General features: G+C 43.6%; 1 protein-coding gene across 3 annotated transcripts in view; it reads right to left on the reverse strand.

The window, feature by feature from the left end:
* LOC139239255 (interleukin-11 receptor subunit alpha-like) overlaps positions 1 to 15,891 on the reverse strand; it is a 105,739-nt gene that overhangs the window by 69,192 nt on the left and 20,656 nt on the right. Inside the window, exon 1 of one of the 3 annotated variants that reach the window (XM_070867953.1) lies at positions 13,173 to 13,249. The exons of the other annotated variants lie outside the window; for them this stretch is intronic. The gene's annotated coding sequence lies outside the window, so the exon portion shown is untranslated. Of the gene's footprint in view, positions 1 to 13,172; positions 13,250 to 15,891 lie in introns of those variants that run through there. 3 annotated transcript variants of the gene reach the window in all.

Genomic DNA, 15,891 nt, shown 5'->3' on the forward strand with positions numbered 1-15,891 from the left:
TCCTGCGAACGGTCAAATAATCAACGTCTACTTCTAATAAACTTGCAGAATGGGCATATAATTCACAAATGATGTTCAACACAAATAATTGTGAGGTATTACATTTTGGTCGGAAGAATAGGTCACTTATTACTTGGAGGGTGCAAGTCTAGATGGGGTAGGGGAACAAAAGGATCTCAGAGTACAAATACACCAATCACTAGAAGTTGTGACACAGGTTAGCAAGGCCATTAAAATAAAATCAAACCAAGCTCCGGTTTATTTCTAGAGATATAGAATTGAAAAGTAGGGAAGTTATGCTGAATCTGCATTGAACCTTGGTTAGACCACACTTAAGGCCCAAGTTTCCACACGATAAAAAACGGGCGCCCATTTTTCGTGCCAAAAAAAAAACCGCGCGATTCTGGAGCGCCCTGCAGCTCCATGTCTGCTTGCCGTGGCGCCCAGGGGGCGGAGCCTACCACTCTCGCCGATTTTGTAAGTGGGAGGGGGCGGGTACCATTTAAATTAGTTTTTTTCCTGCCGGCAACCCTGCGCGTGCGCGTTGGAGCGTTCGTGCAGTGAGAAGGAAACATTGGCACTCAGCCATTTTTGTAGTTCTTTGTAGCTGTTTAATTTTTGAACATTTTTTAATAAAAGCACATTGCCATCAGCACAGAGGCTTCTTGCAACAGTGAGAAGGCTGCAGGAAGGCTCAGAAAGTTGAGGCAGCCGTTTCCCTCCCTCCCTCCCCCCGCCGTCGGGAACGGCTTCCTCCTCCTCCCCCCCGTGGGAACGAACGGCTGCCTCCTCTTCTCCTCCCCCCCGCGGGAACGAACGGCTGCCTCCTTCCCCCGCCCCCCCCCCGCGGGAACGAACGGCTGCCTCCAACCCCCCCCCCCCCCCCCCCCGCGGGAACGAACGGCTGCCTCAACATGAGGCTTCCTGCAGCATTCTCCCTGGCTGAAGCACTTCACAGGTAGGAAGATGGTTTATTTAATCTTTTCTTTGCTTATAAATTTTTATTCAGGTTGGATTTATTTGTATAATATTTGTATAAGTATAAATAAGGATTTATTATAGAATTTAATGACTTCCCTTCCCCCCCCACCCCTCCACCTCCACCTCCACCTCCACCTCCACCTCCACCTCCACCTCGTTCTGGACACCTAATTTGTAACCTGCGCCTGATTTTTTTTAATGTGTAGACAAGGTTTTTTTCAGTTCTACAAAAATCTTCACTTGCTCCATTCTAAGTTAGTTTGGAGTACGTTTTCACTGTGGAAACTTTGAAATCAGGCGTCAGTGGCCGGACACACCCCCTTTTGAAGAAAAAATTCTGTTCCAAAGTGAAACTGTTCTAACTGACTAGAACTGCAGAAAAAAAAATGTGGAGAATTGCGATTTCTAAGATAGTCCGTTCTCCAGCAGTTGCTCCTAAAAATCAGGCGCAAATCATGTGGAAACTTGGGCCCTTAGAGTGCTGCATACAGTTCCGGTCACCATATTATCAAAAGGATATAGAAGCACTGGAGAGGGTGCAGAGAAGATTTACATGGATGATACCAGAAATGTGAGGGTATACATATCAGGAAACGATGAACAGGCTTTACTCTTGAAAAAAGGCGGCTGAGGGATGACCTAATACAGGTCTTTAAAATTATGATAGAGTGGTTAGAGAGAGAACGTTTCCACTTGTGGAAAAGAGCATAACTAAAGGCCATCAGTACAAGATAGTCACCAAGAAATCCAATAGGGAATTCAGAAGAAACTTCTTTATCCAAAGAGTGGTGAGAATATGGAACTTGCTACCACGGAGTGGTTGAAGCAAATAGTATAGATGCATTCAAGGGGAGGCGACAAACATACGAGGGGAAGGGAATAGAGGGTTATGCTGATAGATTTAGATGAGGAAAGACAGGAGGAGGCGCGAGTGGAGCTTAAATGTCAGGAGTTCGGTAGGTCAGGAGCTCGGAGGCCGGAGGCTAGGAGGTCACAGAGGTTGGTGAGTTCAGGAGGCCAGAGGTCAGTGAGGCGAGTTGGTAAATCTCTCTCTTTTCTGTGTTTCTTTTTAAGTAGATTTTAACCTAGATAAGTCTAACTAGAGGGATAGCAGTGCAGCTCAGTTCCGTGGAGTGCACATCCTGTGGCATATGGGAAGTCCTGGATGCTTCGCGCAGCCTAGACAACCATTTGTGCAGGAGGTGTCTGCAGCTTCAACTACTCGAGCTCCGCGTGGAGTCAATATGGTGCATCCACAAGGCGGAGAACTACGTGGAAAGCACGTTTCAGGAGGTGGTCACCCCGCAGCTTAAAGGCATGCAGGCAGAAGGGAAGTGGGTGACCACCAGACGTAGTAAGTGTGCTGGGCAGGTAGCGCAGGAGTTCCCCTGTGAGTCCATCTCGCTTTCAAACCGATATTTACTTCTGAGTATCGGTAAGGACGATGGTGCCTCTGGAGAGTGCAGCCAGAGCCAATTCCAAGGCACCACGGGTGGCTCAGCTGCACAGGGGGGAGGGACGAAGAACAAAAGAGCCCTAGTGATAGGGGATTCTATAGTCAGGGGAACAGACAGGCGTTTCTGCGGCTGTAGACGTGACTCCCGAATGGTTTTGTGCCTCCCTGGTGCCAGGGTCAAGGATGTCACAGAGCAGAGGCAGGGCATTCTAGAGGGGAGGGGGGGGGGGGGGGGGAAAAGAGGGTAAACAGCTAGAGGTTGTGGTCCATATCAGGACCAACGACGTAGGTAAAATGAGGAATGAGGTCCGACAGGAAGAATTCAAGGAGCTAGGAAGAAAATTAAAGGGTAGGACCTCAAAGGTAGTAATCTAGGATAGAGAGGATGAACACGTGGCTGGAAAGTTGGTGTAGGAGGGAGGGCTTTAAATTCTTGAGGCATTGGGACCGCTTTTGGGAGAGATGGCACCTGTACAAACCAGACAGGTTGCACCTCAATAGCGCCGGGACCAATATGCTCGCAGCGAGTTTCGCTAGTGCTGTTGGGGAGAGTTTAAACTAGCTTGGCAGGGGAATGGGAACAACTTCAAAAGGGAAGGAAGTAAAGCAGAAATTGGATAGCAAGGATCTAGAAAGTGAATCTGTAAGACAGAGGAAACAAGGTTTTGCAAGTAGTAAGCAAGAGGGTCTTCCTGTGCTGAATGGAATATACTTTAATGCAAGGAATATAGCGAATAAGGCAGATGAGCTAAGAGCATAGGTAGACACAAGTACATAAGAATTAGGAACAGGAGTAGGCCATCTAGCCCCTCGAGCCTGCTCCGCCATTCAACAAGATCATGGCTGGTCTGGCCGTGGACTCAGCTCCACTTACCCGCCCGCTCCCCGTAACCCTTAATTCCCTTATTGGTTAAAAATCTATCTGTGACTTGAATACATTCAATGAGCTAGCCTCAACTGCTTCCTTGGGCAGAGAATTCCACAGATTCACAACCCTGTGGGAGAAGAAATTCCTTCTCAACTCGGTTTTAAATTGGCTCCCCCGTATTTTGAGGCTGTGTCCCCTAGTTCTAGTCTCCCCGACCAGTGGAAACAACCCCTCTGCCTCTATCTTGTCTATCCCTTTCATTATTTTAAATGTTTCTATAAGATCACCTCTCATCCTTCTGAACTCCAACGAGTAAAGACCCAGTCTACTCAATCTATCATCATAAGGTAACCCCCTCATCTCCGGAAGAGCTCCTGATCTGGTCCCCCCAGATTGTTGGTGATATATTCCTCCCTGTGTTGCCATATTGCGCAACTGTATTGCACCCTCCGACATACTATTCTCAGGTTTTATCTCCCCTTCCCAATCAACGGCAGAGGGATATTTTTGCCGGACCCCTATAGACACTTGGGAGTATGACATTTTAGCCATTACAGAAACATGGCTGAAATAGGGGCAGGTTTGGCAGATCAATATTTCTGGCTACAGCATTTTGAGACAAGATAGAGAGGGGGGTAAAAAGGGGATTGGGGGGGGGGGGGGTCTCGCAGTACTGATTAAAGAAACTATTACAGCAGTGAGGAGTGATGATATGTTAGAGGGATCCTCAAATGAAGCCATATGGGTCAAATTGAAAAATAAAAAAGGGGCGATAACACTGCTGGGCGTGTATTATAGACCCCCAAACAGTGGGAGGGAGATAGAGGAGCAAATATTTAGACAAATTGCTGTGAAGTCCAAAAAACATAGGGTAGTAATAATAGGAGATTTTAACTATCCAAATATTGATTGGGACAAATTTAGTGTGAAGGGTGTAGAGTGTGGAATTCTCAAAATGCATTCAAGAGAACTTTTTTTAGTCAGTATGTAGTAAGCCCAACACGAGAGGGGCTGATCTTGGATTTAGTTCTGAGGAATGAAGCTGGGTAGGTTGAAGGGGTATTAGTGGGAGAGCACTTGGGTGCCAGTGACCATAATTCAGTCAGATTCAAGTTGGTTATGGATAAGGACAAGAATAGGCCTGGAATAAAAGTTCCGAATTGGAGAAAAGCTAATTTTGCTAAGTTAAGGAGTGATTTGGCCATAGTGGATTGGAAACAGCTACTTGTGGGTAAATCAGTGTCGGAACAGTGAGAGGCATTCAAGGAGGAGATCCGGAATGCTCAGGCCAAATATGTGCCCTTAAAGAAAAAGGCTGGGAAAAATAATTCTCGAGCCCCCAGGATGTCTATGGACTTACAGGGGAGGATTAAGAATTATGTCATATACCAACGGCTAAATACTATAGAATCTTTAGGAGGAAGAGAGAAAGTTACAAGGCAAAATTAAAAAGCATATTAGGAATGCAAAAGAGCATGAGAAATTCTTGGCCAGTAAAATTAAGGAAAACCCCAAGATGGTTCTATAAATATATTAAGAGCAAGAGGGAAACTTAAGAAAGGGTGGAGCCTATTAGAGACCATGAGGGTAATCTTTGTGTGAAAGCAGAAGATATTGATAAGGTTCTTAACAAATACTTTGCATCTGATTCACAAAAGAAAGGGGCCATGCAGATACTGCTAATCAAGGATGCTAATCGAGGAGGAGTGTGATATTCTGGATGAAATAAAGAGAGAGAGGGAGGAAGCATTAAGGGGTTTAGCAGTTTTGAAAGTAGATAAGTTCCCAGGCCCGGATGAAATGCATCTCAGGCTGTTGAGCGAAGTAAAAGAGGAAATAGCAGAGGCCTTGACCATCATTTTCCAGTCCTCTTTGGATCTGGGCATGGTGCTGGAGGATTGGAGGACTGCTAATGTAGTACCCTTGTTTAAGAAGGGAGAAAGGGATAGACTGAGTAATTACACACCTGTCAGCCTAACCTCAGTGGTGGGAAAATTATTGGAAAAAATCCTGAAAGACAGGATAAATCTACATTTGGAAAGGCAAGGATTAATTAAGGACAGTCAGCACGGATTTGTTAAGGGAAGATCGTGTTTGACTAACCTGATTGAATTTTTTGAGGAGGTAACCAAGAGGGTCGATGAGGGTAGAGCGTACGATGTAGTATTTATGAACTTTAGCAAGGCTTTTGTTAAGGTCCCACATGGGAGACTGGTCAAGAAGGTTAAAGCCCATAGGATCCAGGGAAAAGTGGCAAGTTGGATCCAAAATTGGCTTGGAGGTAGGAAGCAAAGGGTAATGATTGATGGATGTTTCCAGTGGGGTTCCGCATGGCTCAGTACTGGGTCCCTTGCTTTTTGTGGTATACATCAATGATTTAGATTTGAATATAGGGAGTATGATTAAGATGGTTGCAGACAACACTAAAATTGGCTGTGTGGTTGACAATGGAGAGGAAAGTCATGGGATGCAGGAGGATATCAATCTATTGGTTAGGTGGGCAGAGAAGTGGCAAATGGAATTTAATTCAGAGAAGTGTGAGTTAATGCACTTTAGGAGGGCTAATAAGGAAAGGGTATACACATTAAGCAGGTGGTCACTTAATAGTGTAGTTGAACAATGGGACCTTGGAGTGCTTGTCCACAGATTCCTGAAAGTAGCAGGCCAGGTGGATAAGGTGGTTAAGAAGGCATACGGAATGCTTGTTTTTATTGGCCGAAGCATAGAATATAAAAGAGCAGGGAGGTTATGCTTAAATTATATAATACTTTGGTTAGGCCACGGCTGGAGTACTGCGTGCATTCTGGTCTCCATATTATAGGAAGGACGTGACTGCACTAGAGGGTGCAGAGGAGATTTACTAGGATGCTGCTTGGAATGGAGAATCTTAGTTATGAGGACAGATTGGATAGGCTGGGTTGTTCTCATTGGAACAGAGGAGGTTGAGAGGAGACCTCATTGAGGTGTACAAAATAGAGGGGTCAGGATATAGTGGATAGTAAGGGCCTATTTCCATTGGTGGAGGGGCTATTACAAGGGGACATAGTTTTAAGGTGGTTGGTGGAAGACTTAGAGGAGATTTGAGGGGGAGGGCCTCTTTACGCAGATGGTTGTGGAGATCTGGAACTCACTGCCTGGAAGAGTGGTGGATGCAGAAACCCTCACCACTTTAAAGAGATGGTTGGATGGGAACTTAAAGTGCAGTAACCTGCAGGGTTACGAACCTGGAGCTGGTAATTGGGATTCGACTGGATGACCTTTTGTTGGATGGCGCAGATATAATGGTATGTACTGCAGGGAATAGAATATGGCCAGGGTGATCTTCTAGACTAGTTTCAATTGCCTGGATGGGTCGGAGGAATTTTCCCAGATTTTTTCCTCCCTAAATTGCCCTGGGTTTTAAAATCTGCTTTTTTGCCTCTCCCAGGAAATCACATGACTCCGGTTGCCAGGGGTGTGGGGGGAAAGAGTGTAGAATGTTTCAGTATAAGGGGTGTTGCAGTTGTGTGAGGCAGACTGGTTGGGCTGGGTGTTCGTTGCCTTTCCATCATTGTTGATAGGTTTATGTGTAACCTTTAGGGCTGCTGACCAAGGGCCGTGCAGCTCTGTCGGCCGGTGTGGCCACGATTGGTCGAAATGGCCTCCTTCTGCGCTGTAAATTTCTATATTTCTATGTAAGGACTGGTTGGGCCGAATGGCCTGTTTCTGTGTTATATGTCCTATGTAAACCCATTATAAACCAGCATCTTCAAAGAAGGATGAAAAGCCTTCAGGATTAATCTAATGAGGTTCTGAAATATACTGCATTTAAAAATGTCTAACAACCCATATTTCTTGATTAGCTCAGTATGAGAAAAAGGAGACCAAACATTGAATGTGTCTTGCCATATGGCTCTTGCATTCATCTAGACTTTTTGATAAAGTAATTTAAGTACAACTTTAAATCATTTTAGCAGCAGTATGAACAGATTGAGATTATTACCCAAATTTCAACTAAACAAAACTCAGTCGCACTGCAGGTTGAATCACAGGAGCTTGGCTTGAATTTTTACTACTTGTATCACACTTAACAATAACTTACTTCCCTGAATCAGAAAGTTATGGGTTCAAGTCCCACTTCAGAGGCACGAGCACAAAAATCTAGGCTGACACTCTAGTGCAGTACTGAGGGAATGCGTACTGTTGGAAGTGCCGTCTTTTGGATGAGATGTTAAACAGAGCTGTGCGACATAAAAGATTCCATAGCACTATTTCAAAGAAGAGCAGGGGAGCTATACCCAGTGTCCTGGCCAATATTTATCCCTCACCCAACATCACTAAAACAAATTATCTGGTCATTATTAATTGTATTGCTGTTGCCGGAACTTGTTGTGGGCAAGTTGGCTGCCGTGTTTCCTACAATACAACATTGACTACACTTCAAAATCATTTGATTGGGTGTAAATTGCTTTGTAACGTCCGATGGTTGTGAAACGCGCTACATAAATGTAAGTCTTTCATTACACTCTCCCTCAGTATAACAAAGAATAATGCAAATTATTACATGGTAATGGTATCCAAAAGCTTAGAACATGCTGACAAGTTCTTTAGAAAGATAACTTGCATTCATATAATACCACTGCCTTCTCAGAATGCTTTACAACCAATGTATTACTTTGAAGAGCAGTTTCCTGTAGTTATACAGGGTATGGTCAAGCATGGCAGCCAATTTTCACAGCAAAATCGCAGAAACAGCAAATGAATCAATGACAATCAATTTCTGGTGTTGATGGTTGAGGGAGGAATTTTGGCCAGATGTTGTTGCTGATAATCTTCTTTAATGTTAGTAACAATGTCAAATTTAGGCATGAGCTGATCGGAGATACATAATAGTGATCGGTCAACTGACAAAGTGGCAGCTGCAAGTAGCTTTTTAAGACTTTTTCTAACATAATCTAAGTTACATCTTGCTAGTCATATATCTTTGTGGGAAATAACACAACCACACAGATGGTCATTTAATTAATGCAAGTTCAAAGCTTACAAATGCTTGTATACAAAATTATAGATGAAATGTCATCGATCTGAAATGTTAACTCTGTTTCTATCTCCACAGATGCTGCCTGACCCGAGTAATTCCAGAATTTTCTGTTTTTAATTTGATTTCCAGTATCCTTTCAATTATAGACATTATTGTTTTACAGAAGCAATTAATTTACTAAAATGTTAACAAAATTACCTAAATAGATAAAATGGACTGGGGGGGTGGGGGGGGGAAGAGAGAGAGAGAGAGAGAGAGAGAGAGAGAGAGAGAGAGAGAGAGAGAGAGAGAGAGAGAGAGAGAGAGCGCGCGAGGGAGGGAGGGAGGGAGGGAGAAAGAGAGAAGGATGGAGATAGAGGGAAGAGTCAAAGATAAGGTTACTTAACTGAAAAAAGAAAATTTCAAGTGATTTAAAATAAGAACTAACTAGGGCAGATAATCAAGGAACAAAGAATGGGAAACATTTGAACAGATGGTTAGGGTACAGATCGATGTTACCTTTAAGCTGCACGGCACTCTGCAGCTCCCGTGCAGCCAGCTCAGTGGCTTTTAAATAGCAAACGCCACACATGCGCAGTATTTTAAATGGGCTGCGCACCCAAAAAAGAAAGTTGAAGGGAACATTGGTTCAGACGAGGCATATTTTAAAGAAAAGTAAAAGGTGCTGCAGCAAATGTTGGAGCTCATTTGGTAGGAGAAACATTAAAATTGAAATGAGACTTAAAAAAGAGACATGTAACAAATCTTGGGCTAATACAATCAAATGGTGTACTGAAAATATAGAGGTGCAGCAAGAAAGATGAGACGGTATGAAGAAAGGCCAGCAGGTAACAGAGAAATAATAAACATAAGAACATAAGAAATAGGAACAGGAGTAGGCCACACAGCCCCTTGAGCCTGCTCCACCATTTAATAAGATCATGGCTGATCTGATCATGGACTCAGCTCCATTTCCCTGCCCGCTCTCCATAACCCCTTATCGATTAAGAAACCGTTTATTTCTGTCTTAAATTTATTCAATGTCCCAGCTTCCACAGCTCTGAGGCAGCGAATGCCACAGATTCACGACCCTCAGAGAAAAAAATTTCTCCACATCTGTGTTTTAAATGGGCGGCCCCTTATTCTGAGATCATGCCCTCTAGTTCGAGTCTCCCCCATCAATGGAAACATTCTCTCTGCATCCACCCTGTCAAGCCCCCTCATAATCTTATACGTCTCGATAAGATCATCTCTCATTCTTCTGAAAGCCAATGAGTAGAGGCCCAAACTACTTAACCTTTCCTCATAAGGTCAACCCTCTCATCCCCGGAAATCAACCTAGTGAACCTTCTCTGAACTGCCTCCAAAGCAAGTATAACCTTTCATAAATATGGAAACCAAAACTGCACGCAGTATTCCAGGTGTAGCCTCACCAATACCTTATTTAGCTGTAGTAAGACTTCCCTGCTGTTATACTCCATTCCCTTTGCAATAAAGGCCAAGATACCATTGGCCTTCCTGATCACTTGCTGTACCTGCATACTATCCTTTTGTGTTTCATGCACAAGTACCCCCAGGTCCCACTGTACTGCAGGACTTTGCAATCTTGCGCCATTTAAATAATAACTTGCTCTTTGATTTTCTCTGTCAAAGTGCATGACCTCATACTTTCCAACATTATACTCGATCTGCCAAATTTTTGCTCACTCACTTAGCCCGTCTATGTCCTTTTGCAGATGTTGTGTGTTCTCCTCACTCATTGCTTTTCCTCCCATCTTTGTATCAGCAGCAAACTTGGCTACATTACACTCAGTCCCTTCTTCCAAGTCGTTAATATAGATTGTAAATAGTTGCAGTCCCAGCACTGATCCCTGCGGCACCCCACTAGTTACTGGTTGCCAACCAGAGAATGAACCATTTATCCCGACTCTCTGCTAGTTAGCCAATCCTCTATCCATGCTAATATATTACCCCCAACCCAGTGAACGTTTATCTTGTGCAGTAACCTTTTATGTGACACCTTGTCAAATGCCTTCTGGAAGTCCAAATGCACCACATCCAATGATTCCCCTGTATCCACCCTGTTCGTTACCTCCTCAAAGAACTCCAGCAAATTTGTCAAACATGACTTCCCCTTCATAAATCCATGCTGACTCTGCCTGACCAAATTCTGCTTTTCCAAATGTCCTGCTACTGCTTCTTTAATAATGGACTCCAACATTTTCCTAACCACAGATGTTAGGGCTCACTGGTCTATAGTTTCCCGCTTTTTGTCTGCCTCGTTTTTTTTTAAAACAATAGGGGCGTTACATTTGCAGTTTTCCAAATTTTCAATTTCTGCTGGGACCTCTCCAGAATCCAGGGAATTTTAGTAAACTACAACCAATGTATCCATAATCCCTGCCGCTACTTCTCTTAAGGCCCTAGGATGCAAGCCAGCAGGTCCAAAGGATTTATCTGCCTTGAGTCCCATTATCTTACTGATTATCACCTCCTTTGTGATTGTGATTGTGTTAAGTTCCTTCCCCGCATAGCCCCTAGGCTATCCACTGTCGGAATATTGTTAATGTCCTCTACCGTAAAGACTGATACAAAATATTTGTTCAGAGTTTCTGCCATCTCCATGTTCCCCATTACTAATTCCCCGGTCTCGTCCTCGAAGGGACCAACATTTACTTTAGCCATCCTTTTCCTTTTTTATATACCTATAGAAACTCTTGCTATCTGTTTTTATATTTTGTGCTAGTTTACTTTCAGAGTCTATCTTCCCTTTTTTTAAATCATTTTTTTAGTCGTTCTTTGCTGGCTTTTAAAAGCTTCCCAGTCTTCTGTCCCCCTTTGTATGCCCTGGTTTTTAAATTGGATACCATCCTTTACTTCTTTAGTTAGCCACGGATGGCTATCTTTTCTCTTACACCCGTTCCTCCTCACTGGAATATATTTTTCATGAGTTATGAAATATCTCCTTAAATGTACACCATTATTCATCAACCGTCCTACACTTGAAATCTATTTTCCCAGTCCACTTTTCCCAACTCTGCCCTCATACCTTCAGTCTCCTTTATTTAAGCTTAGTATGCTGGTTAGAGATCCAACTTTCTCACCCTCCATCTGAATTTGAAATTCAATCATGCTATGATCACTCATTCCAAGGGGATCCTTTACTAGGAGATTGTTTATTAATCCTGTCTCATTACACAGGACCAGATCCAAGATAGCCTGCCCCCTGGTTGGTTCCGTTACATGCTGCTCAAGGAACCTGTCCCTCGCGCACTCTATGAACTCCTCCTCAAGGCAACCCTGACCAATAAAGATTATAAACATGGAAAAGGTAAAAGATTAATTATAGAGCCAATTAGAGATGCAAAAGGTAATCTTTTTACTCAAATACGAACAAAGATAATGAAAAGATAACATGTGTATGTAGTGGGAATGAAAGAATACAAAAAGAAAAATGTGGAACAATTAGATAAGATAACTATAGATAAAGTAGTAAAAAAAAATGCTGGAAATACTCAGCAGGTTAGGCAGCATTTGTGGAGAGACAGAGTTAACGTTTCAAGTCGATGATCTTTCGTCAGAACTGGAAAAAGTTAGAGATGTTAACAGATTTTAAGCAAGTACAGGGGCAGGGGAGGAAAGAAGAAAAGGGAAGGTCTGTGATAGGGTGGAAGGCAGGTGTGATTAAATGACAAAGGGTATGATTGTACAAGCAAAAGGAGATGGCAACAGGAACATATCTGGATCTCACACATGGATAAAAAGGTACTTTTAAAAAAAAAAAAAAATCCTTTTGGAACTCTGGGGAAAAAAGCACAAGCTAACGGCAGGCAATCTAACACTTCAGGAAGGGAGACAGGAAATAACAGGCTCTGTCGCAAGCTTATAAACATCCTTGGATATGGAAGTTGTGCCAGAGAGCTGGAAGGTTTCCAATGCAACACCCCTGTTCAAAAATCTTATCGTGAAAAGGATAATGGGTGCAGATTCAATAACTTAACTTTCAAAAGACAATTGGATAAATACTTGGAAGGGGAAAGATTTGCAGGGCTATGGGGAAAGGGTAGAGAAATGGGACTAACTGAAGAGCTCTTTCAAAGAGCCAGTACAGGCACGGTGGGCCGAATGGCCTCCTTCTGTGCTGTATCCCTGTATGATTCATCTATTGCTAGTGCTTCCATGACCGCCGCTCCACCCTTCTCCTCCCCTCCATTTTTGGCTCAGTTCTGCGTGAAGGCGGCACCAGAACACCCATCACCACTGCCCCCATCTCCCCCCATCTCCCCCCTATCGGCATGCACTTGTAGCTCGCTAAGAATATTGTAATGAGCAGTGATCATGAAAATAGTTCGGGGCTTCTTACTGATGACATCGGATAGGCAGCTTGCTCCATCTAATGTACGACAAAAATGAAAATCGTTCCCAGAGTGCCCCACCACAAACAATGGTGGAAGCAGAATCCACAGTAGTTAGTACAAAGGAAAAAGTGAATAAATATTTTAAAAGCAACTTAAAAAGAAAAAAAAAAGAAAAAAAAAGGAGTATGGGAAAAGGACAAGGGGACTCAGTAGATAGCATTTTTAGAGAGCTGACAGTCATGATGGGCCGAATGGCCTCCTTCTGTGCTATAACATTCTACGGTTCCTTTTTGTTAGCTTCCACTGTGGTGTTCCAGACCCCAGCCCTGGCAAGGCCATACCTTATCCTAAAACATTTAATTTGGATCCTACAGTGAGAATCAGGTTTTATTGTAAGCCAAGAGACCTCAAGAATTTCATTACGACTCATTCGTAAGGATTTTGGCATTTTCAACAATATTTCTCCAGTATTATCCATAAGGATAATTTAGAATATTTGAACAAACTTACATTTTGAGCTTGTTCCAATTTTTAGTTCTTCTTCAGCTAATTCCCCCGGGTCCATAAATACATTCTTAAAAGTGTTTGTGGAATTTGGGAATGTTACGCAGAGCTAGCTGTAAAATGCAAGAAATTGAAGAAAAGAATCAGACATGAGGTATAACAGTTTTAGGATCAAAACGAGTCATGGGCGGTGGCCCAAAACAAGCGATAGCGAGTCGGCAGCCCGTTTCACACCACGCCCAATTTTCTTTTTCATTAGAAGCCAATTCACTATCGTCCACCTTGCACTACCAATTTCACCCCCAAAAGTCTTTGGCCTCGATTATAAGCCCCTCCCCCTGCGACAGGCAGGAAAGAGTCAGGCGAGGGGTAAAAACCTTGAAATTCAAAATCCCCCCTCCAACCCACCACCATAATATTAATGGCAAAGATTCAGGCTCTCAACAAGGCTCCTGCTAAAAGTAGGAAGGGGCAAAAGTCACAGCCCGGTGACATCAACAGCTCACGATGCAATATTTACGTCAAGGGGGCATTTGCTGTCCGGTAGTAGAAACACGGCAGGAGATGCCAACTTGCTCGAAGAAGCCATGGTAGGTTTTGTAAATTCCTTCTTTTCGAACACCTTGTAGGCCAGGAGAAGCAGGAGCAGTCCCTGTCAGAAGTCCTTGGGCCTCCCCAGTCCCGCCCTGATCTCCAAGGAATCCCCAGCCCCAGACTCCCCTGATCGTACAACGCAAGGGAATTCCCTGCCTTCCCCAATCTGACAACCGTTGCGGAATCCCCACTGAGATTGCCCTGGAACCTATCTACCCACGGACTGCTGGGGACCATTCCCACTGTCAAATCCCTCCTGCAGTCAAATTCCTGCTCCCGCCTGCTGGTCTGGTAGTGAATCTGGCCGAGTATCAGGCAGGAATCCAGGAAGCTTTATTTAAATGAGGCCCTGCTGGATGTTCGGCAGGGTCTCCCCCTCCCCAACCTGTCAGAGTGCACCTCCCGCTACTGGGCTCCCACACGCCCTTCCGTGAAAATCGAGGTCTTTGTTCCAGTTGAACTATAAAAATAAGCATGCAAACAAAAATTCCCTCTGAAACCATCGACCGCAAAAGGGTTTGGAAATCATTCAGAAAATGTTTTAAAAATGCAATGCTCAGAAGAATACCGGCAGCTTCCACAACACAGTAAACTGACTCAATGTGGTTTTCGATGCTAACGTTCATTAGAATTCTATAACATGCTTCAACAATTATGGACAGCATTTGGGACTGCAGTATGAACTTTTGGAGGAAGAGGAAGACATGGTATGGTGGGATTTATTTTAAGCCATTCTGGCTTGGTAAGTAAAGGGAGGAGTTGCTCTGGTGCAACAATCTTAGGGGGTGAAATTGGTCCTGAACAGCATCACAAAATGGGCGATAGCAAATTGGTACTCCTTGCTGCACCGCACCCCACCCCACTTTATTTTTCATTGAAGTGAATGGGAAAGAAAATCAGGCAGGGTGTAATACAGGCTGCTGATTCACTATTACCCATTTTGCGCTTTTACTCAAGACCAAATTCACCCCCTCTTTGTTCATATTGTATAAATCAAATGTCACATAGCAAATGAGTGTAGGGGGAAAGAGCAGGGAACTGGGAATAACTGAAGAGCTCTTTCAGAAAGCTGGTACTGCGGTGCAATCTGTTGAATTGCCTCCTACTGTGTTCTGAGATTGTGTGATGATATGACCTGCCCTCCCATCATAAGTCAAACATGTCAAAGTCAGTCCTCAATATACCAATCCCATATATCTTTGGGTAACCACAGTGCCCTCATTCACCAAAAGCACTGATTTCTCAAGACTGGGATATAGAAGTTGGCAACTTTTGTCCAAGCCCCAAATGGCATTTTCAATGAGGAAGAACTACTACTGATGTTAGCTCAGATTGTGCAAGTAGAATTTCATTACGCAACATGTACATCGTGCATCCATCACTAACAAAACAAAATGTTCTAACTGCAATGCTACAAATCAACCTGCAAACCAGGAATTGTGTTATTTAAATATGCACCAGGAATTTTGTTATCTAAATATGCACAAGAAAAATTGATTTATCTGAATATACAGCAAAGGCTATGGGCCCTGACAACATCCCGACTGTTGTGCTGAAGACTTGTGCTCCAGAACTATTCACGTCTCTAACCCAGGTATGTCCTGTCCACAAAAAGTAAGACAAATCCAATCCAGCCAATTACCATCCCATAAGTCTACTCTTAATCCTGAGCAAAGTGATGGAAGGTGTCGTCGACAGTGCTATCAAGCGTCACTTACTCACCAATAACCTCCTCACTGATGCTCAGTTTGGGTTCCGCTTGTACTACTCACTTCCAGACTTCATTACAATCTTGATCCAAATGCAGACAAAAGAGCTGAAATCTAGAGGTGAGGAGAGTGTGACTACCCTTGACATCAAGACAGCATTTGACATAGTGTGGTATCAAGGAGCCCTAGTAAAATTGAAGTCAATGGGAATCAGGGGGAAAATTCTCCATTAGCTGAAATCATACCAAGCACAGAGGAAGATGATTGAAGTTGTTGGAGATCAATCATCACAGCACCAGGAGTTCCTCAGGGTAGTGTTATAGGTCCAACCATCTTCAGCTGCTTCATCAATGACCTTCCCTTCATCATCTCAGAAGTGGGGATGTTCGTTCAATTCCATTCGCAACTCCTCAGATAATAAA

Source organism: Pristiophorus japonicus, chromosome 2 (genome assembly GCF_044704955.1).
Source record: "Pristiophorus japonicus isolate sPriJap1 chromosome 2, sPriJap1.hap1, whole genome shotgun sequence".
Classification (NCBI taxonomy): Eukaryota; Metazoa; Chordata; class Chondrichthyes; family Pristiophoridae; genus Pristiophorus; species Pristiophorus japonicus.